Raw genomic sequence first — 23,652 nt, 5'->3', positions numbered from 1 at the left:
GATATTATGTATAGTTATGTTTATATCAGAGGTCGACTGAAGGAGATTTCAAACTGTCTCTGTTGGCTTTATAAGTCGATCACCGATTTTTTTTTTAAATGTGTTTAAATATATTTTGTCTTTTAACTTTTTTTATTTTACTCTGTTGGCTTTGTAAGTCCATCATCGATTTTGTTTAAATGTGTTTAAGTGAGTGATGTTGTTAAATGAAAAACTCATAAAAATAGTTTTCTTTTCTTGTTTGTTGTTGTCCATTTAGTTTTGACCATTTGCGGTGATCCAACATGTAGCTGTTAGTATATTATTTGTATTTCCAAGTGTATTAAAGAGTAAATAGTTTTATGGAATTAATGTCTATAATTTTCTTAAGAAATTTTTTTAATTTTGTAATAGATTTTGTATTTTGTGAAATTTTTTTAATCAAACGTATTGAAAATATTTCTATTTAAAAAAGAACATGCTCCGGATAAAGTTAATGAGGAAATTTAAAACTTGATAATTAATTGTTTAAATCTGTAATAAAAAATAATTTTTAAATTCGGAAAATGAGAAATTTCCACAAATGTTTATTTAAAGAACTTGAATTGGCAAAATTCGATATCTTCTCAACAGAAAATTTTCGATGGATGAACTTAATATTAAACTATCTCCTTATTCTTCTTTCATAAAAAATTCAATAAATGTTTAATAATTTTTATAAAATTTTCTTTTTGTAAAAAATAAATTTTCCTTTAATAGAAAATGTTCTATAAATTTACCTTTTATAGAAAATGTTAGATACATTTTCTTTTTGTGGAAAATTTTCGTTAAATTTTCTTTTTATAGACAATTTTAGTTTAATTTTCTTATTATAGAAAATTTTCATTTAAATTTTCTATAAAAATTTCTTTTTATAGAAAATTTTTGTTAAATTTTATTTATATAAAAAATTTTCCATAGATTTTCTTTTTATAGAAAATTTCCCATAATTTTCCTATCATAGAAAATTTCCCATGAATTTTCTCTTAATAAAAAAATTGTTTGTATAAAAAATTATTTTTATAGAAAATTTTCGTAAAATTTTCTTTTTATAGAAAATTTTCGTAAAATTTTCTTTTTATAGGAAATTTTCCTATAAATTTTCTTTTTATAGAAAATTTTCCATAAATTTTCTTTTTATAGGAAATTTTCCATAAATTTTCTTTTTATAGGAAATTTTCCATAAATTTTCTTTTTATAGAAAATTTTCCATAAATTTTCTATTTATAGGAAATTTTCCATAAATTTTCTTTTTATAGGAAATTTTCCATAAATTTTCTTTTTATAGGAAATTTTCCATAAATTTTCTTTTCATAGGAAATTTTCCATAAATTTTCTTTTCATAGGAAATTTTCCATAAATTTTCTTTTTGTAAGAAATTTTCCATAAATTTTCTTTTTGTAGGAAATTTTCCATAAATTTTCTTTTTATAGGAAGTTTTCCATAAATTTTCTTTTTATAGAAAATTTTCCATAAATTTTCTTTTTATAGAAAATTTTCCATAAATTTTCTTTTTATAGAAAATTTTCCATAAATTTTCTTTTTATAGAAAATTTTCCATAAATTTTCTTTTTATAGAAAATTTTCCATAAATTTTCTTTTTATAGAAAATTTTCCATAAATTTTCTTTTTATAGAAAATTTTTCATAAATTTTCTTTTTATAGAAAATTTTCCATAAATTTTCTTTTTATAGAAAATTTTCTATAAATTTTCTTTTTATAGAAAATTTTCGTGAAATTTTTTTTTTATAGAAAATTTTTGTAAAATTTTCTTTTTATAGAAAATTTTTGTAAAATTTTCTTTTTATAGAAAATTTTTGTAAAATTTTCTTTTTATAAGAAATTTTCGTGAAATTTTCTTTTTATAAGAAATTTTCGTAAAATTTTCTTTTTATAAGAAATTTTCGTAAAATTTTCTTTTTATAAGAAATTTTCGTAAAATTTTCTTCTTATAAGAAATTTTCGTAAAATTTTCTTCTTATAAGAAATTTTCGTAAAATTTTCTTCTTATAAGAGATTTTCGTAAAATTTTCTTTTTATTGGAAATTTTCTCTTTATAGAAAATTTTCCATAAATTTTCTTTTTTATAGAAAATTTTTGGTAAATTTTTATTCAATTTAATTTTTTAGACATGTAAATGTATGTATTATGATGTCCTGTCTGTGTATTTTCCAAAAATGTGTGGCTATATCCCTTAAATTAGTTTTTGTTATGAGTAAAAACTTATCTATTTCCAAAACCAAATATAGTCACTGACACCCTCAAATACACATTTTGTAAATGTGATTATAACACCTGAATTGAATTTTAATTTTGTTGTCAAAAATCTGCATATGTATTAGTAAAGTGTGTATGCATATGTGAAAATGTATAAATGAAACTGTCACGTACGTGTTTTTCAATGATTTCAATCTACATAAAAACAAACAGTTTTTTCTCTCCATCCAAAAAAAAGGGACAACACAGAGCCTCTTCACATACAAATAAAATTAAAATTGGTGTAAAATAATCAAAAATGTTTAAATGTCATAACCAGTTTTATTAAGTGAGTTAAAAAAAATCGAAAACAACTAACCACATCAACAGTAATAATAAAGTCAATAACTTGTTGAAACTTTATCAATTTAAATTGTGAACATTAGAATGAAGTGTGTGGTGAGTGTTCTGGTGTTTATACGTGTTTTGATGTACAAGTGTTGATAACTTTCAGACGTGAAGTATAAAAAAAGTAATTCATGAGTGTCTATTGATTTTTATTTTGTCAGAAAAAAAAATAACTTTATTAGTAGTAGTTGGTTAAAGTTCTTATTTTACTGTCTTTTGTTTTCCTAAATTATTAGCAAATTATATTTGATGACTAATCAATGTTAACTTGCTAAAGTGTCATTAACTTTGTCTGTGTCAAAATGTCTTTGTTTTTATCAACATCGTTACTTTTTTGTTTTTACTTATATTATAGGGTTATAAAAGGTGCATTTATATACACATGTGAGAAGTTTGAGAAAAAGAAGTTTTAATAACTTAATAAATTGTACGTTCGAGGGGGAAAAAGTGTGTGAGAATGTTGTTAATTTACTTAGTCATTGATTTTAATGACAATATTGCTTGAACTTTCGAAACAATCGATATTTGTAATATTTTTGCTATATTTATATCGAATTTAATATAGAGTAAAATTTATTTCTGATAATTAATTTAAGCTAAATATTTAATAAATGAAATGAACATAAATGGCAAATATTTTATAAAAATGTTCCAAATCTATTTTATCTTCGGAAAGTTTTCAACAGGACATTTTCTATAAATTTTTTTATAGGATTTTTCGATAAATTTAGTTAGTTATTTAGTTAGTTAGTTAGTTAGTTAGTTAGTTAGTTAGTTAGTTAGTTAGTTAGTTAGTTAGTTAGTTAGTTAGTTAGTTAGTTAGTTAGTTAGTTAGTTAGTAGTTAGTTAGTTAGTTAGTTAGTTAGTTAGTTAGTTAGTTAGTTAGTTAGTTAGTTAGTTAGTTAGTAGTTAGTTAGTTAGTTAGTTAGTTAGTAGTTAGGTTAGTTAGTTAGTTAGTTAGTTAGTTAGTTAGTTAGTTAGTTAGTTAGTTAGTTAGTTAGTTAGTTAGTTAGTTAGTTAGTTAGTTAGTTAGTTAGTTAGTTAGTTAGTTAGTTAGTTAGTTAGTTAGTTAGTTAGTTAGTTAGTTAGTTAGTTAGTAGTAGTTAGTTAGTTAGTTAGTTAGTTAGTTAGTTAGTTAGTTAGTTAGTTAGTTAGTTAGTTAGTTAGTTAGTTAGTTAGTTAGTTAGTTAGTTTAGTTAGTTAGTTAGTAGTTAGTTAGTTAGTTAGTTAGTTAGTTAGTTAGTTAGTTAGTTAGTTAGTTAGTTAGTTAGTTAGTTAGTTAGTTAGTTAGTTAGTTAGTTAGTTAGTTAGTTAGTTAGTTAGTTAGTTAGTTAGTTAGTTAGTTAGTTAGTTAGTTAGTTAGTTAGTTAGTTAGTTAGTTAGTTAGTTAGTTAGTTAGTTAGTTAGTTAGTTAGTTAGTTAGTTAGTTAGTTAGTTAGTTAGTTAGTTAGTTAGTTAGTTAGTTAGTAGTAGTTAGTTAGTTAGTTAGTTAGTTAGTTAGTAGTTAGTTAGTTAGTTAGTTAGTTAGTTAGTTAGTTAGTTAGTTAGTTAGTTAGTTAGTTAGTTAGTTAGTTAGTTAGTTAGTTAGTTAGTAGTTAGTTAGTTAGTTAGTTAGTTAGTTAGTTAGTTAGTTAGTTAGTTAGTTAGTTAGTTAGTTAGTTAGTTAGTTAGTTAGTTAGTTAGTTAGTTAGTTAGTTAGTTAGTTAGTTAGTTAGTTAGTTAGTTAGTTAGTTAGTTAGTTAGTTAGTTAGTTAGTTAGTTAGTTAGTTAGTTAGTTAGTTAGTTAGTAGTTAGTTAGTTAGTTAGTAGTTAGTTAGTTAGTTAGTAGTTAGTTAGTTAGTTAGTTAGTTAGTTAGTTAGTAGTTAGTTAGTAGTTAGTTAGTAGTTAGTTAGTTAGTTAGTTAGTTAGTTAGTTAGTTAGTTAGTTAGTTAGTTAGTTAGTTAGTAGTTAGTTAGTTAGTTAGTTAGTTAGTTAGTTAGTTAGTTAGTTAGTTAGTTAGTTAGTTAGTTAGTCAGTTAGTTAGTTAGTTAGTTAGTAGTTAGTTAGTAGGGTATTCGACTCGATTTTTTCAACCGGTTTTAAAACCGGTTTTTTCTGCTTTACCAGTGTCGGTTTTTTCTAAATGTTGATTTTTCGAATATCGAATAACCCGGTTTTTTCACTTTTTAAAAACCGGTTTCGAATACTTTTATTTGCTTTGTATTCAAAGATTATTTAAATGAAATTTTGAAGTAAATAATACAGCCCGTTTAAATTTTAAAAATATTCGAGTCCAGGAACTAGGATATATTTTTCTAAAGCACCATTGGTTAAACTTTTTTGATTTTCCTAATTAATTAAAAAATTTTATTTGTAAAATTGATAACTGTTTAATGAAATTTTATTAATCTTAAGATTATTTTCCAACTACAATAATTAATTTACCGCTGAAATATTATGGAAGTGTTGGAATGCCTATGAAAATTTCCTAAAAGGGCTTTAGAATAAGCTAGGATTACATAGTACCTTATGTTTAACAGAAGTGTCCACTTTTTTCCTAATTTTTTTTTATATTAAAGAAATAATGTAAATCAGACGACTAGATCTATAGTTATAATCTGTTAAACTGTTAAAAATCATTTCGGGCCATGTTTTATTAATCAAATTTGAACATAAACATTAATTTCTTCAAATTAACATATATTTTTTTATTTATTATGAAAAACCGGTTAACCGGTTTTTTCTGAATTTGAAAAATATCAACCGGTTTTTTTGAAATGTCAACTATTCGAACTATTCGAAAACCGGTTTTTGGAAAATGTCGAATAATCGATCACCCTATTAGTTAGTTAGTTAGTTAGTTAGTTAGTTAGTTAGTTAGTTAGTTAGTTAGTTAGTTAGTTAGTTAGTTAGTTAGTTAGTTAGTTAGTTAGTTAGTTAGTTAGTTAGTTAGTTAGTAGTTAGTTAGTTAGTTAGTTAGTTAGTTAGTTAGTTAGTTAGTTAGTTAGTTAGTTAGTTAGTTAGTTAGTTAGTTAGTTAGTTAGTTAGTTAGTTAGTTAGTTAGTTAGTTAGTTAGTTAGTTAGTTAGTTAGTTAGTTAGTTAGTTAGTTAGTTAGTAGTTAGTAGTTAGTTAGTTAGTTAGTTAGTTAGTTAGTTAGTTAGTTAGTTAGTTAGTTAGTTAGTTAGTTAGTTTAGTTAGTTAGTTAGTTAGTTAGTTAGGTAGTTAGTTAGTTAGTTAGTTAGTTAGTTAGTTAGTTAGTTAGTTAGTTAGTTAGTTAGTTAGTTAGTTAGTAGTTAGTTAGTTAGTTAGTTAGTTAGTTAGTTAGTTAGTTAGTTAGTTAGTTAGTTAGTTAGTTAGTTAGTTAGTTAGTTAGTAGTTAGTTAGTTAGTTAGTTAGTTAGTAGTTAGTTAGTTAGTTAGTTAGTAGTAGTTAGTTAGTTAGTTAGTTAGTAGTTAGTTAGTTAGTTAGTTAGTTAGTTAGTTAGTTAGTAGTTAGTTAGTAGTTAGTTAGTTAGTTAGTTAGTTAGTTAGTTAGTTAGTTAGTAGTTAGTAGTAGTTAGTTAGTAGTTAGTTAGTAGTTAGTTAGTTAGTTAGTTAGTTAGTTAGTTAGTTAGTTAGTTAGTTAGTTAGTTAGTTAGTTAGTTAGTTAGTTAGTTAGTTAGTTAGTTAGTTAGTTAGTTAGTTAGTTAGTAGTTAGTTAGTTAGTTAGTTAGTTAGTTAGTTAGTAGTTAGTAGTTAGTTAGTTAGTTAGTTAGTTAGTTAGTTAGTTAGTTAGTTAGTTAGTTAGTTAGTTAGTTAGTTAGTTAGTTAGTTAGTTAGTTAGTTAGTTAGTTAGTTAGTTAGTTAGTTAGTTAGTTAGTTAGTTAGTTAGTTAGTTAGTTAGTTAGTTAGTTAGTTAGTTAGTTAGTTAGTTAGTTAGTTAGTTAGTAGTTAGTTAGTTAGTTAGTTAGTTAGTTAGTTAGTTAGTTAGTTAGTAGTTAGTTAGTTAGTTAGTTAGTTAGTTAGTTAGTTAGTTAGTAGTTAGTTAGTTAGTTAGTTAGTTAGTTAGTTAGTTAGTTAGTTAGTTAGTTAGTAGTTAGTTAGTTAGTTAGTTAGTTAGTTAGTTAGTTAGTTAGTTAGTTAGTTAGTTAGTTAGTTAGTTAGTTAGTTAGTTAGTAGTTAGTTAGTTAGTTATTATTTTTATATCTCTGAAAAAAATTTCGATTTCACTTTTTTTAAAAAATGTCCATAAATATTGTTTTTAAAGAAAGTTTCAATAAATTTAATTTTTTTTAAATTTTATTTTAATGGACAATTTTCTTATTAAGGCAAATGTTCGATAAATTTTCCTTAAACAAAAATTGTAGAAAAATTTCGATAAATATTATTTTTATATACAATTTCAATAAATTTCCTTTTATAGATTAATGTTTCAATATTTCTCATAATAACTACTAGCAACAAGTGTAAAATTATCTTACACACTTTAATTTTTTTTGCTTCACATCAATAATATTTTTTAAGCTTTAAGACATTCATTTTATTACACAAAATTATATTATTGAAAACATAAAAACAGGATTCTACGATTATTTGGATTTCTGCATCGTTGATTCCTACCGCAGCATTCAATTGTCTGTGTGTAGGTCGTACGGTCGGTTGGTAGGTGGTATTCTACCAACGTTTTATTGTGCAACAAGCGAAAAAGCAATGAGACGCATTTTACAACATCTTACTTTTCTTTGTGTATTTTAAGCAAGAGTTTTAGGGTGTTTTCTCTTCGATATCTTAAGAAAAAAACCAAAATAAAAATAATAAAGTAAAGGAAAACTTAAGAAATATTTCGTCCTGATATTCTTATATACATATACGTATGTATGTCTGTATTCCTTATAAAGTTTGTTAGAATTTTGTAGAAAGTTTTACGCCCGCTATTTCTTTAACTTTGATTGTATTATTTTCGTTTTATTTACATTCTATTTTATTCTGCGTTAGATTTGTTTTTCTTTGGCAAACAACAATTGTTTAATAGGGAGGAAATTTTTAATGATACCGGAAACAAGAAGTGCAAAAAATAAGACACAATGATCTCTTTGGTAGGGGAAGATAAAATTGTTCCATTGTTGAATACAAAAAATCTAATTTAAATATGTATATGTTTTGCAATTAAAGTATGTATTTTGTCTCTAGCCCTATTTATTTTGGAATGCCTGTTTAATATATTATTTTTTTGCAATACTAAACAAGCACTTCGATGTTTTCAGTTTATTTATTTTAATATATCTATAGTCTCTACACCTGCAGTGCAGTTTGCACAATATGTGGTGTTGCTTGTAACACGTTTAAACTTAAATCAAGAGTTTCATAAAATCTGTATTTTAGTTCTTATGATATTTCTGATTTGATATTCCTACTTGAAATCATTATCCTAGATATGCGAATCTAAAGAAATTTGACTAGTTAATTTATGTAACACTTTTCAACTGCGTATAAAATAATTATAACAAGGCGAAACTAAAAAAAATGAAAGATTATATATGGAAAGTAGATAACTTAGTTATGAGTCGTAAATTGATTTTTATCATATAAATATGTACACCTATAAGCTCCATTCCTTGGAAGGAAATTCCAGTTCGGATTATATATGGAAAGTAGATAACTTAGTTATGAGTCGTAAATTGATTTTTATCATATAAATATGTACACCTATGAGCTCCATTCCTTGGAAGGAAGTTCCAGTTCAGCTCTATTTCAGTTCTAGTTCAGTTCTAGTTCAGTTCTAGTTCAGTTCTAGTTCAGTTCTAGTTCAGTTCTAGTTCAGTTCTAGTTCAGTTCTAGTTCAGTTCTAGTTCAGTTCTAGTTCAGTTCTAGTTCAGTTCTAGTTCAGTTCTAGTTCAGTTCTAGTTCAGTTCTAGTTCAGTTCTAGTTCAGTTCTAGTTCAGTTCTAGTTCAGTTCTAGTTCAGTTCTAGTTCAGTTCTAGTTCAGTTCTAGTTCAGTTCTAGTTCAGTTCTAGTTCAGTTCTAGTTCAGTTCTAGTTCAGTTCTAGTTCAGTTCTAGTTCAGTTCTAGTTCAGTTCTAGTTCAGTTCTAGTTCAGTTCTAGTTCAGTTCTAGTTCAGTTCTAGTTCAGTTCTAGTTCAGTTCTAGTTCAGTTCTAGTTCAGTTCTAGTTCAGTTCTAGTTCAGTTCTAGTTCAGTTCTAGTTCAGTTCCAGTTCAGTTCTTGTTTTGGTAATGGGGGTATAATATTTAGTTCAGCCGAATATTGAACTCTATTTTTGTTTTGGTTTAATTAAAAAAAAACGAAGCAATGTATTTTATATTTATAACTTTGGTGACAGTTTGTTGGCAGAGACTATTGTTAATACTTGATAAACCAAATGGCAAATAATAAAAAAACTATATAGTAAAAAAAAAATAAAATAAAATTCAGTGTAAGCTAAAAAAAAACTAAGTGTATTAAAATAAGTTTACTTGATTACCATTTGGTGCTATTTTAAAGCAATCTGTGTGTAATTTATGAACTAAGCTTAAAGCAGATACTGTTTTAAATTAACAATGACAATATTATTTTATTTATTGGTGTCTGTTTGTCTTGTCTTTGATGTGTGAATTTGATTTTCATAATAACTTTTCTTGTTTGGATTTTGATCACAAAAACTTTCAATTATTTCCGCTTAGCTGAATCACTTAGTCAATGCCACACTGCAATATTCATATATGAATATGCACATATATAAATAAGTAAATACTTTATGAGTGTATTCTTATTGTGGTAAACAAAAATATTTAGGTATTAGAAAATAAAATTATTAGAATAATAGTGGTATAAAAGCTACACCTATTATGAGTTGAAAATATTTGCAAGTATACAGTTCAGATTTAATGCATAAATTCGTATTTTGGTTTAGGTTTTTTTGAGAACATGCAGGTACTTTAGGATTAAAATTTTTGCAAAAATGCATGTAATTTGAAGTGTGGATTTAATTCTTGAAGGGCCTTCAGAAGGGAAAAAATAAATAATAAGCTATGGGGTATACCCTACATATATATTTTAAATGATTTGTGTAAATAAAATTTTCAACCGTAGGAAAAATTTTTCCAAACAAATTACAGCGCTGATTAGGAAGAGTAAAAATAGAATTTTTATTGAACTACATCATACATCTGTCAAACTTAAAATAGTTTTTGAATCCTTTTTTCCCCTAATACGCCCCTTAAACTTACAGCATCAGCACCATGTTGTGATGTGTGTGTTTTTAGTTGGTAATAACGGTTTCTGTTTAGAATAACAAAAAAAAAAGCCACTTACGTTTTAACAGAAATTGTTTTGAAATATTTTTGTACAAATATCCAAACATACACAGGCACATCTCTATATAACAAAATAAAACTATGTACATACATATGCAACATCACTTTGAGGCATCATCTATGGCTCAACGCTTTGACCACATCTATGCATTATATGATGGTCAGAGAGTAAAAAAATATAAAAAAAGTATTTTTGTTTGTGGATATTTTATTTTTTGCATTTTAGTTAATTTTTTTTTCTGCTACAGCAAATAAAATGAAATATTTGTAGCATGCTAAACCCCAAAATGCTAGAAAAAATGTATGTATTCAACTAACTATTTAAAACTAACAAAAAACCAAAAATATTTATGGCTAAAATGATTTATTTAAATAAAAACGTTTCGGTTTTTTAAATATTTTAAATTTATATTTATTTATTTAAATTTAATTTATGAAAACTTTACATTAAATTTAACCTTTATACTTGAACACCAGCGCGCACAATTACACAAATACGTTTATAAAAGTGCAATTAAAAAGTTTTTAATTTTTTTCATCCATTTTGTGAGTATTTTTTTTTTTGTTATTTGTTATTTGAAGTGGCTTTATAACGCGCTTTATAAACTTGCGTGATGTCACGTTTTGCTTGTTAAACTAAACCAACAAATATTACACAAATACAACTCATACTTTATGATTGTGCCGCTGACTACTTACTTGCAACTACCACTGCCACTACTTTAACTATTGCTGGAAACAGCAATCAACAGTTTTTTGGGACAACAAGAAAAAAAATGAACGAAAATTTCCTTTACAAGACGAACAAACAAGCGCTCACACATCAACAAAGTTCCAAAAATGAAAGTTTTGTTAAATGCCTAATTGCTACAGGCTACAGTACAGTAAGACAATTTATTGAAAACTTTATCTAAAAAAAGAATTTTTTCAAGAAGAAAAATTACCAAAATTTGTTCTATAAAGGGAACATGTTATTGAATGCTTTCTATAAAGAGAAAATTTTATCGAATATTTTCTTTAAATTGGAAATTTTGTCAAAAATGTTTTATAAAGAGAAAATGCTGTCTAAAATTTTCTATAAAGAGACCAATTTTTTTAAAAAATTTCCATAAAGAAAAAATTTTCCAAAAAAAGAATAAAAAAATTATCTGAAATTTTCTCTAAAGAAAAAATTTACTATACTTAACTTCTAGAAAGCATGTGCGACAGAATTATTGAAGATTTGGAACCCGAAGATATCTGGGGTCTTCAGAAAATTGATTTCAACAGACACACAGACGGACAGAAGGACAGACAAACAGATGGACAGCAGACAGATGGACAGCAGACAGATGGACAGACGGATATGACTTAATCGACTCTGATATCGATAAGGATCCAGAATATATATACTTTATAGGGTCGGACAATTATATTGTAGAAATAACTAACGAAATGGCAAACTTATATATACCCTTCTTAAGAAGGCGAGGGGTATAAAAAGGAAATTTAACGAAAATTTTTCTATAAAAAGAAAATTTAACGAAAATTTTCTATAAAAGAAAATTTAACGAAAATTTTCTATAAAAAGGAAATTTAACGAATATTTTCTATAAAAAGAAAATTTAACGAAAATTTTCTGTAAAAAGGAAATTTAACGAAAATTTTCTATAAAAAGAAAATTTAACGAAAATATTCTATAAAACAAAATTCAACGAAAATGTTCTATAAAAAGAAAATTTAACAAAATGTTCTATAAAAAGAAAATTTAACAAAAATTTTCTATAAACAGAAAATTTAACAAAAATTTTCTATAAAAAGAAAATTTAACGAAAATTTTCTATAAAAAGAAAATTTAACAACAATTTTTTATAAAAAGAAAATTTTACCAAAATTTTCTATAAAAAGAAAATTTTACGAAAATTTTGTATAAAAAGAAAATTTAACGAAAATTTTTTATAAAAAAAAATTTAACAAAATTTTTTATAAAAAAAAAATTTAACAAAAATTTTTTATAAAAAAAAATTTAACAAAAAATGTTGTATATAAAAAAAAAAATTTTCTATAAAAAAAAAATTAACGAAAATTATCTATAAAAAGAAAATTTAACGAAAATTTTCTATAAAAAGAAAACTTATTAAAAATATCCTATAAAAAGAAAATTTATTGAAAATTTTTTATAAAAAGAAAATTTAAAGAGAATTTTCTATAAAAAGAAAATTTAACGAAAATTTTCTATAAAAAATATTTAACGAAATTTTTCTATGAAGAGCAAATTATATTACACGTTTTTGTTACCCCTTTTTCCGCTTTTTAAAATTCTTAAGCCCACAGTGCCAACTTTTTCCCCAACAGCATAAGAATTTAGCATACAACCTAAGGAGGTCGATCAAAACATTTACATTCTTATACTACTTCTCACACACACACACACATTCAGACTCATCCTAACATATAGTAAGTGGAAATCATTAGTGCGCCTAACAAACGTACGTGAACGAGACGTATGTGAAACTTTTAATTATTCATTAAAATAATGTTACTCATACTCATGTTTAACGAACTACAAAAAGAAAACAAAAATTATTTTCTTTTTACTTTGCCAAAATTGTTTTTCTTACATTCCATGACTTTTTCCTATATTGGCTCTTTGCAACAGTTTTTATGCTTTACTTGCATCAAGTATGCAACTCAACTATAAAATTGCAATTTTGGTTTTATTTAACCACATTTTTGCCACCAACTTAGGAAAAAGAAGGAAGTTGAAATAGAAGAAATAAATCTGTTCGGTTATTATTACTTGAGTGTGTAATTTAATGGAAAATCACTACTTGTAATTTTTCTTGTCATAACTCTCTCTTGTTGCATGTCATATTCAGCAAATTTTGCTGTAAATTAATGGCAAATACATTATAATGCAATTCCTGATGGGAATGCGAAAAGCATGATTACATTGAAAATCTTTAGACTAAAGGAAATTGAAGTGTAAATTACAAATAAATTAAGCTAAACTGCTTTCAAACAACTGGAATTAAAGTTTGTATGTTAAGGTTTATTAAAGTTATATAATAATCAAGAAATGTATAACGATTTTTTAAAGGAAACTTGTTTCAAAACCTGTGATATAGATAAATATTAAAGAACCACTTTAACGATTTTTTGCTCTAATAGTAACTTTCCCTCAAAGCCCTTTTTTATTGCAGTAAAACCCCAGCTGTTATTAAGTATTTAAAAACATTTTAATCTTTATCTTCAAAATTTTTCTTTTCTAAGAGCATATGCTCACTCCAACACTAAAACAACAATTAGAAATCCTTTCAAAAACCATAATTAACACATCATAAATTTATTTACAAAATATTCTTGTGTTTCTATTAAAACACAAAAAAACTAAAGTTTTTTTATTTTTTCATTCTTAAACATCTAAAACATTAGTTTTCTAAACAATGCCAACCACTTTTAATCTTTCTTTTGCCTTCAAATAAAACAAACAAAAGCAACAACTATTAAAAGCTACAACAATAATAATTTTTCACAAAATTCCAATGGATGCTTATGCAAAAATGAAGAGGGAAATGAAAAAGGGTTGGCTGTCAAAAAGTTTGTCACATAATTACAACCTATTAACAACACCAAATAAATTGTTATTGTTTGTGTTGAGTAAATAATTTACTAAGAGTAAACACATTCTCTCTCACACAAACAACGCACATTCCTTAGCAAACACACACACCCAGCCATCCACCCACCATCGGAACAATGACACCCAGAAAAGTCAACATTGAATAATACCTCGTCTATGTATTGCGTACATTTCCACAACAACAATAATAATAACAACAAAAGCACAACACCATCTCTACCACAGTGGAACCAACCACAAGCAGAACATTGGATTTTAAAGTTATTTGTATAAAACTCATTCCCTCATTGACTTTGTTGTATACATTGAAATAAGTAGCACGTTCTTTACTCGACAAACAAACAAACAGACTCACAAGTAAATACACAAACCAAAGTTATAACTTATACAACAGTAATTTTTACATTGCATAGTGGGTTAAATGAAAACAAAAATATTTTCTCAAGAAGACTTGTCGCCTTCCAAGTGACGAAACTTCTCCCAACATGGCTAACATTCTGAACTAAATTAAGAGCAACGTTTGAATGCCTACTTTTATGAGACGGCTCATTAAAGTTCTTATTTGTGGCGTAGGGAGTACTTACAGATTTTCACAATAACACTGGATGGAACCATAAACTATCAGAATCGAAGAGCCTTAATTTATAATAGATTTTGATCAACAGCTTACTTTGGAGTGTGGTCTAGTGCACTCATTAATATATATGTACGTAATATATAGAATCATTTTACGTATCGATCCCACAGTGCCTAGATATTTTAGAACAACCAAATAATGAGATACATTTACAAGTAAAACATAAAACAATGAACGTGCCTCCAAGAAAAATTTAAATACTTAACAGTTTGACTTGATTATAATGTCACTGAAAATTTTTCCAAAAAATATTTTTCTTATTCTCATTCCACTTTGTATTTGTCTATGGTGTTCATTTCCCATTTAACTTTTTTGCGACTGTATGTTGTGTGTGCGTTTGTTTTTCTTAAAAAAGAAGTAAATTTGTACGAATTGGGAAGTAAAATATTTGCTTTTGTTTCACGGCTTACTTTGAGTGTCAGAAGATGGATAAAAATAGCAACAAGTTCTATAGTACCCTATAACAAGCAGCGATGGTCCACAAGCAGCTAAATTTAGTAAGTTTTCAAAAAAAAATCTTTAGCAGAATGCTAGAATTGAATAGAGTTAGAGTAGAGTTAGAGTAGAGTTAGAGTAGAGTTAGAGTAGAGTTAGAGTAAAGTTAGAATAGAGTTAGAGTAGAGTTAGAGTAGAGTTAGAGTAGAGTTAGAGTAGAGTTAGAGTAGAGTTAGAGTAGAGTTAGAGTAGAGTTAGAGTAGAGTTAGAGTAGAGTTAGAGTAGAGTTAGAGTAGAGTTAGAGTAGAGTTAGAGTAGAGTAGGTAGGTAGAGTAGAGTTAGAGTAGAGTTAGAGTAGAGTTAGAGTAGAGTTAGAGTAGAGTTAGAGTAGAGTTAGAGTAGAGTTAGAGTAGAGTTAGAGTAGAGTTAGAGTAGAGTTAGAGTAGAGTTAGAGTAGAGTAGAGTAGTAGAGTAGAGTTAGAGTAGAGTTAGTGTACAGTTAGTTTAGTTTGTTCCTTGTCTTATTAAAGCGCACCATTAATTCGGCTTGACTAAAGAAAAAAAAAAAAAAAAAACAGGGAACCAAAAATTACAAACTTTTTTTCTCAACAAAGTGTTAAAGAATTTCTAGTTAAAATAACAGTGGCGTGAGTTTGGACAGACGTTCAAAACTTTTTTCATTAAAATATTTTAATTTGTTTGTATTGTGTTGAGCTATACGGATTTGAAACTGATGAGGATGAAGAATACGATGATGGTAACCACTAACTCCATTATCATTAAAGCCATCTTCATTACCGTGGACCCCTTCCCAAACTAGCGCCTTAAAAACCTCACAACCACTACGGTAATCACGGTGATGATGATGATGGTGGTGATAAGGATGGTGCTAAAGACAATGTGACTACTTCTACAACAACATTGATGGTGATGACTGTGACAATGATTAGATGACGATGTCGTATTTTTTATGTACGCCTTGTGGGTAAAAACAAAAGGAATTTTCTTATTGTTTTATGGCAAATCCTTGTCAAATGGTAAATGTAACGTTAAATTGTTTTTCCACTTTAACGTCGTCGTTTTACACTTCATTTATGTTCGCGATTTTAAATGGTTTTTCTACACAAAAGTATTATTTGGAAAATTATGGTTTCCTTTGCCCTTCTTGCTATGCTGGCGTTTTGTTTTGGGCGGGATAGTTTTAACATAAATTTAATTTACGATTATTACCAGACACCACAATTAAGATGAAGAAAAATACATTTCAAAGCGTGAATATAAAATGAAATTATTTTGAGAAAGTGTTTCGTTGGAACTCTTTCTAATTACGATTTTGGTTTTTATTCAATTATTTCGAATCTTTTTTATTTGAAATTCTTGAAATGTTGGTTAGAAATAATGTATGTATGTGTCATTGAGAATTTTTTTTTTTATATAATTTTTAGAATTTTTGTTGCATAATGGTAACTTCTGTTCGCTTACAAGATTCCAATTGCTATTTTTACAAAACAGTGCCAAAACTATTTTGATTATGTCTAAATGGTAAGTTTGGCTGTTGTTTAGACATCAAAGTTTTTCTTTGCCATCTGCGAGTAGCATTTGCTGTTGTGTAATTTATTTATTTTTATTAAGTCAAAAGTAAAATATTAAAATTCCATTGCAATACCAGCGGCAAATGAAGTGTATACAAAAATAATAATTGAAATATGTAGGAAGTTATTTACATAAAAATTTAGTATACACTAGCTTTGTTCCTTTACTTGTCAAGTTTGCAGGTTTTTACCAGAAATTGTAAAAGAGAACAAATTTGAGCAATTAAAATTATTTTCTCTTTGCCAGAACTTGCAGGTTTTAGCCAGAAAATTTTTTCCTGGCAAATAGAAAAAAAAATTGTCAAATAAATTATTTGTTTAAAAAAATACATTGGAAACAAAAAATGTTGGATATTTTTGATTTATTTTCATAAATAAGTATGTGTGATTGTAGTTTTTCAATTTTATTTTAATTTCAATTGAAATTTATATGAATAAACTTCAATACAAATTTATTGAAAGAGAAATTTTGTTTTTTCTGTTCCCGTACATTTTATAAGTACGAAGAGAAAATTCATTAATTCTCTTTAGCCAGAAAAGTTCTGGAACAAAGCTACTATTTAAACGTTTTATAATTTGTCAAAATATTTAAAGAATTTTTTCCAAAATAGAAAAGTTCATATAGTTATTGTAGAGTTATAGTATAGTTAGAGTAGAGTAGAGTAGAGTAGAGTAGAGTAGAGTAGAGTAGAGTAGAGTAGAGTAGAGTAGAGTAGAGTAGAGTAGAGTAGAGTCGAGTAGAGTAGAGTAGAGTAGAGTAGAGTAGAGTTAGAGTAGAGTTAGAGTAGAGTTAGAGTAGAGTTAGAGTAGAGTTAGAGTAGAGTTAGAGTAGAGTTAGAGTAGAGTTAGAGTAGAGTTAGAGTAGAGTTAGAGTAGAGTTAGAGTAGAGTTAGAGTAGAGTTAGAGTAGAGTTAGAGTGAGTTAGAGTAGAGTTAGAGTTAGAGTAGAGTTAGAGTAGAGTTAGAGTAGAGTTAGAGTAGAGTTTAGAGTTAGAGTAGAGTTAGAGTAGAGTTAGAGTAGAGTTAGAGTAGAGTTAGAGTAGAGTTAGAGTAGAGTTAGAGTAGATTAGAGTAGAGTTAGAGTAGAGTTAGAGTAGAGTTAGAGTAGAGTTAGAGTAGAGTTAGAGTAGAGTTAGAGTAGAGTTAGAGTAGAGTTAGAGTAGAGTAGAGTTTAGAGTAGAGTTAGAGTAGAGTTAGAGTAGAGTTAGAGTAGAGTTAGAGTAGACTAGAGTTTGAGTAGAGTTAGAGTAGAGTTAGAGTAGAGTTAGAGTAGAGTTAGAGTAGAGTTAGAGTAGAGTTAGAGTAGAGTTAGAGTAGAGTTAGAGTAGAGTTAGAGTAGAGTTAGAGTAGAGTTAGAGTAGAGTTAGAGTAGAGTTAGAGTAGAGTTAGAGTAGAGTTAGAGTAGAGTTAGAGTAGAGTTAGAGTAGAGTTAGAGTAGAGTTAGAGTAGAGTTAGAGTAGAGTTAGAGTAGAATTAGAGTAGTAGAGAGAATAAATTTACAATAAAACGCTTTTCGCAACAAATAATTTTATTAAAAATACAATCCTTCCTCCTTCTAAACATTTGCTCCACTCAAGGAAACGTTTAGTCTTTTTAATACTTTTCAATCTGAATAAAAATATATTAAAAAATGTTTAAAGATATTTATTTTTAAATTGTTTAAACTTTTCTTAACTTATTTAATGTTTAGCTTAAAAATATTCCAACATTTTGTCTTTCTTAACTTAACAAATTCAATAACATTAAAAGCCAGAAATACTTTTGTAAACAAGGATGTTTGTTTCACCGGAAAATTGGAATAAAATTTATGTGTCTCTGGGTAAAGTTCCGTTTTGTTGGTAATATTTGTTAAATAAAAGAACTTAAAACGAAGAATAAAAAATTCAAAAACTTAAAAAGTAGGATAAATATTTGCTTTTTAAATAATAAAATATGTTAGTAAAAAAGTAATACTTTGCAGGTTTACAAAGTAATAAATTCTAGAATAATAAAAAAAAAACTACAAAAATCTTTTAATACAGAAAACAAAAATGCAAATATTAATGAAAATATAAAACAAAAGAGAAACAAAAAGACATACATATAAATATATAATATAGATAGGCAAACTAAAGAATTGCATAAATATTTAATGTAATAGTAAATCATGTTCAAAACAATAAAATATAAATTTAAATTATTTTCAAGAGTTAAAATAAAAGTAGATGTAAGTGTATGTGTAAATACAAACAAATGGTATTTAGTTATGAAATAAATCTAAATATGTATATGTAATCATTTATTATAAATAAAATTATATTATATTACTTAAAGCTGCCAACATCAGCATAAAATAAGTTTTCCTCGATTTTTTATTGTTTCTTATTTCCTGATGATGTCTTGAGTCTATGGACGGACGTATGTACAAATGGCTGACTGAATAAATAAATGCATAAATATACACATACATAGATATATGAATTGCTTGAGGCTAAAAAGTAAAAATATGATTTGATTTTGAGTTTTACTTTTTGTGGGTTTTATACTTGCCGCTTCACTTTTATTGTATTTTGATAAATTTTTTTGTAGTTTTTTTTTTTTGTTCATGTAAGTAAATGGCCGACTATTGTTATTGCTTATGTGTGCATAAATCTTTCTTAAAAAGCATAAAATAAATTATTTTTACTTTTTTATGAAATAAACAATTTTACACAATGTTTTATATTTATGTTTAAGATACGTGCATATTTGTAAATATTTAGAAAAAGATTGATTTTGGTATTGAGTTCTGAATACAATCATTTAAAGTTTCAGTAATAACTATTGATTACATAACTATCGGATTGTAAATAGAGTTTTGTACAAGAAAACTAAACAAAATCTTTAAAATCAGTTTTGTTTTTTGTAAATTTTTTAAAAAATCGGTTTATTAGAGGAAAATAGAGAAAATTATTAGTGAATAATTCTAGATTAGAAATTGAGAATAGAGTTAGAGCGGAGTTAGAGTAGAGTTAGAGGAGAGTTAGAGTAGAGTTAGAGCAGAGTTAGAGTAGAGTTAGAGTAAAGTTAGAGTAGAGTTAGAGTAGAGTTAGAGTAGAGTTAGAGTAGAGTTAGAGTAGAGTTAGAGTAGAGTTAGAGTAGAGTTAGAGTGGTTAGAGTAGAGTTAGAGTAGAGTTAGAGTAGAGTTATAGTAGAATTAGAGTAGAGTTAGATTAGAGTTTTGATGAATTTTTGAATTTTAAAATTTTATATTTTAGTGAACATTTTTATTATAAATCATTATTTATAATAAAATCGAATGTATAATAAAAATTAAATTTTAAGTAAATTTAAAATTTTATTCATATTTTTATCATCGGATATTTAATAGAAAATGTAACTTTTGAGGAAAAGCAAAAAATATTTTTTAATAACACAGTATTTTATTTTCAACTCGATTACTTATCAAAAGATTAATTTAGTAAAAATTAAATAATATACTATATTAAATAGCTTGTTCGATTTAAATATTTATTAAAAATATGTTTATAAAGTTTCACTTAAATTTATTGAAAACCCGTATACAATTAAAAATCGCACAAAACTTTAAACCAAATTCGATTATTTTACTATTTCGTAGACCCACATAAAAAATTCCTTTTAAAGATTACATAAAAATATTTTAAAAAAATAAACTCTTATATTTTGCAACAATATTATAGACATTTTGTTATCTTAACAACTTTTGCCACATTTAAACTTTGTAACACATTTTCTTCAAAATTGCACAAATACGCACAATTATGCTCCAACACTAAACACAAATTGTCAAAGCAATTTTCTCAATTTGTTAGTATTGTAGTTCCTGTCAATTTTCTACATTGTGTGTATATGTATGAGTGTGAATATTTTGAAATAATGTACAGAGCAATCAGTTGGAAAACTATTTCTAACCAAACCGAAACCATCTAAGCAGCCAACCAACCAGCCAAGACCATCATCAGACAGTCACACAGTGACAACATCAATGAACTTAAAACAAGACTAAAATAGTAGTGAGTGGAAATCAACTGTTTGACTGGTAGAAAACTAGCTGGTTGACTGACTGACAAACTAGCTGACAAAATGACCGAGTGACTGAATGTTTAAGTGAATAAATGAGTGAACGACCGAGTGTATGAATGTCAGTTTTGTTGTGTGTATGAATGAGGATAGTTTAAATGCAATTGTGTAAAAGTAGTATCGTTTAGCCTGTTTAGATAAGAAAATGATGCTGGTTTACCATCATGACCGTCGTCGTCATCATTGTCTGCAATATCATCATTGTCAATATTATAATCATCGGCAATCATCAACACCATGAAATGGAATGCTAAGTATTTCGTTGAAAAAATTAGGAGAAATACCACTATATTTCTTTTTATAGAAAATTTTTAATAAATTTTCTTTTAATGGAAAATTGTTAATAAATTTTCTTTTAATGGAAAATTTTCGATAAATTTTCTTTTAATGGAAAATTTTCGATAAATTTTCTTTTCTAGAAAATTTTTGATAAATTTTCTTTTCTAGAAAATTTTTGATAAATTTTCTTTTCTAGAAAATTTTTGATAAATTTTCTTTTCTAGAAAATTTTTGATAAATTTTCTTTTCTAGAAAATTTTTGATAAATTTTCTTTTCTAGAAAATTTTTGATAAATTTTCTTTTTTAGAAAATTTTTGATAAATTTTCTTTTTTAGAAAATTTTTGATAAATTTTCTTTACATAGAAAATTTTTGATAAATTTTCTTTGTATAGAAAATTTTTGATAAATTTTCTTTGTATAGAAAATTTTTGATAAATTTTCTTTGTATAGAAAATTTTTGATAAATTTTCTTTGTATAGAAAATTTTTGATAAATTTTCTTTGTATAGAAAATTTTTGATAAATTTTCTTTTTATAGAAAATTTTTGATAAATTTTCTTTTTATAGAAAATTTTTGATACATTTTCTTTTTATAGAAAATTTTTGATAAATTTTCTTTTTATAGAAAATTTTTGATAAATTTTCTTTTTATAGAAAATTTTTGATAAATTTTCTTTTTATAGAAAATTTTTGATAAATTTTCTTTTTATAGAAAATTTTTGATAAATTTTCTTTTTATAGAAAATTTTTGAAAAATTTTCTTTTTATAAAAAATTTTTGATAAGTTTTCTTTTTATAAAAAATTTTTGATAAATTTTCTTTTTATAAAAAATTTTTGATAAATTTTCTTTTTATAAAAAATTTTTGATAAATTTTCTTTTCTAGAAAATGTTTGATAAATTTTCTTTTTCTAGAAAATTTTTGATATATTTTCGTTTTCTAGAAAATTTTTGATATATTTTCGTTTTCTAGAAAATTTTTGATATATTTTCGTTTTCTAGAAAATTTTTGATAAATTTTCTTTCTCTAAAATATTTTTGATATATTTTCTTTTTTTAGAAAATTTTTGATAAATTTTCTTTTTTTAGAAAATGTTTGATAAATTTTCATTTTCTAGAAAATTTTCTTTTTATATAAAATTTTCAATAAATTTTCTTTTCGTAGAAAATTTTCGATAAATTTTCTTTCTATAGAAAATTTTTGATAAATTTTCTTTCTATAGAAAATTTTTGATAAATTCTCTTTCTATAGAAAATTTTCGATAAATTATCTTTCTATAGAAAATTTTCAATAAATTCTCTTTCTATAGAATATTTTCGATAAATTCTCTTTCTGTAGAATATTTTCGATTAATAATCTTTCTATAGAATATTTTCGATTAATTACCTTTATATAGAATATTTTCGATTAATTATCTTTATATAGAAAATTTTGTTTAAATTTTTTTTCTTTAGAAAATTTTTGATAAATTTTGTTTTTATAGAAAATTTTTGATAAATTTTCTTTTATAGAAAATTTTTGATAAATTTTCTTTTATAGAAAATTTTTGATAAATTTTCTTTTTATAGAAAATTTTTGATAAATTTTCTTTTTATAGAAAATTTTTGATAAATTTTCTTTTTATAGAAAATTTTTGATAAATTTTCTTTTTATAGAAAATTTTTGATAAATTTTCTTTTTAAAGAAAAATTTTGATGAATTTTCTTTTTAAAGAAAAATTTTGATAAATTTTCTTTCTATAGAAAATTTTCAAAAATTTTATTTTTCTAAAATATTTTCGATAAATTTTCTTTCTATGGAATATTTTTCATTTTATAGAAAACTTTCGATAAATATTCTTTATATGGAAAAGTTATGTAGGGGGAATTCGAAGTTAATTCCTAAATTTTAGTGTCTAATTCATAATATTTAAACACTTACAAATATTCCAACTGCAAATATTTCAAATTTTATTTAATTGTAATTCATATCTACAAGTTGCTTTAAATACCTAAAACATTATTTTTATTTAAGAAAATCTAGCATCTACTAAATATTAAAATAACAAAATTTTCCAATAGAAAACTTATTGAAACAAAAACCAACAACAACAACAATAAAAATTAAAAATACTTTGGTGGTAAGCCTAAGTGCAATATGTTGCCAAAAAACTTTTGTAAAACCATTTAATAATAAGAAAAGATGCAAAATACTTTCATAAAGAACCATTTGTAAAGCAATTATAATGTTACAATATCAACACTTTCTATAGAAGAAAACGTTTCTGAAAACAAACAACACATTCAATAACATGGGTGAAAATTATCAAGGATAAAGTTTTCAAAAACTTATGAATCAAATTTAATACAATTAAAATCTTTAGAAATATTGAAAATGTTAAAGAGAACACTTAAAGTTGCCGGAGACGTTTAAAACAAATGGCAATATTCAACAATTAAAAATCAAAAGGATTTTATCTTTTTATGTTAAATGATTACACGTATTAAAAGTGCTAAGAAATTTGTAATGGAATTGAAAACTTTGGCTTTAGGGAGCTTACGAAATTTTTGTCATTTTATCATTTGTAGAATGATAGAATTTAATTGCAAGTCTTATAAATTATCGGAAACAAAAACATGAGCTGAAAACATAAAATCAACTACATTGAACTCCATTCAATAAAATGAGAAAAACTGTTGGAGGAATTGTAATTATTTATCACCTGGTTTCAATTGTCTTAAGCATTTGTTATGAGAAGATATATTGCTAGAGCTACAGTGGTTTAAAAAAACTTTTTAGTGAAGATTTTAAATGAAAATTGTTTGATGGTTAAAATCAAAATATTGATATTAATTATTTAATTTTTCAAAAAAAAAAACTTGAACATTGTTTTCTTAATTTTTTTTTTTTTTGCATTTAATTCGTCTTCTAAGTTTTCTTTAAAGCCACTGTGTCTTTCGAATTTTTACATTAATCTATGTATTTATCAATGAAAACTATAAAAGACGTAGGATATGATATACTTTTGTATTTATCACACAGTTAGTGTTGTTGTTATCGACAAAAGTAATGGATAAATGCAACTAACATTTATAGAATATCTTTATATATGTATAAATAATTTCGAGTATTAGAC

The sequence above is a fragment of the Lucilia sericata genome, unplaced genomic scaffold (genome assembly GCF_015586225.1).
Source record: "Lucilia sericata isolate MDLA Ls3-8-SP2 unplaced genomic scaffold, ASM1558622v1 Contig001126F_arrow, whole genome shotgun sequence".
Lineage (NCBI taxonomy): Eukaryota > Metazoa > Arthropoda > Insecta > Diptera > Calliphoridae > Lucilia > Lucilia sericata.
Note: the sequence above shows the minus strand (reverse complement) of the source record.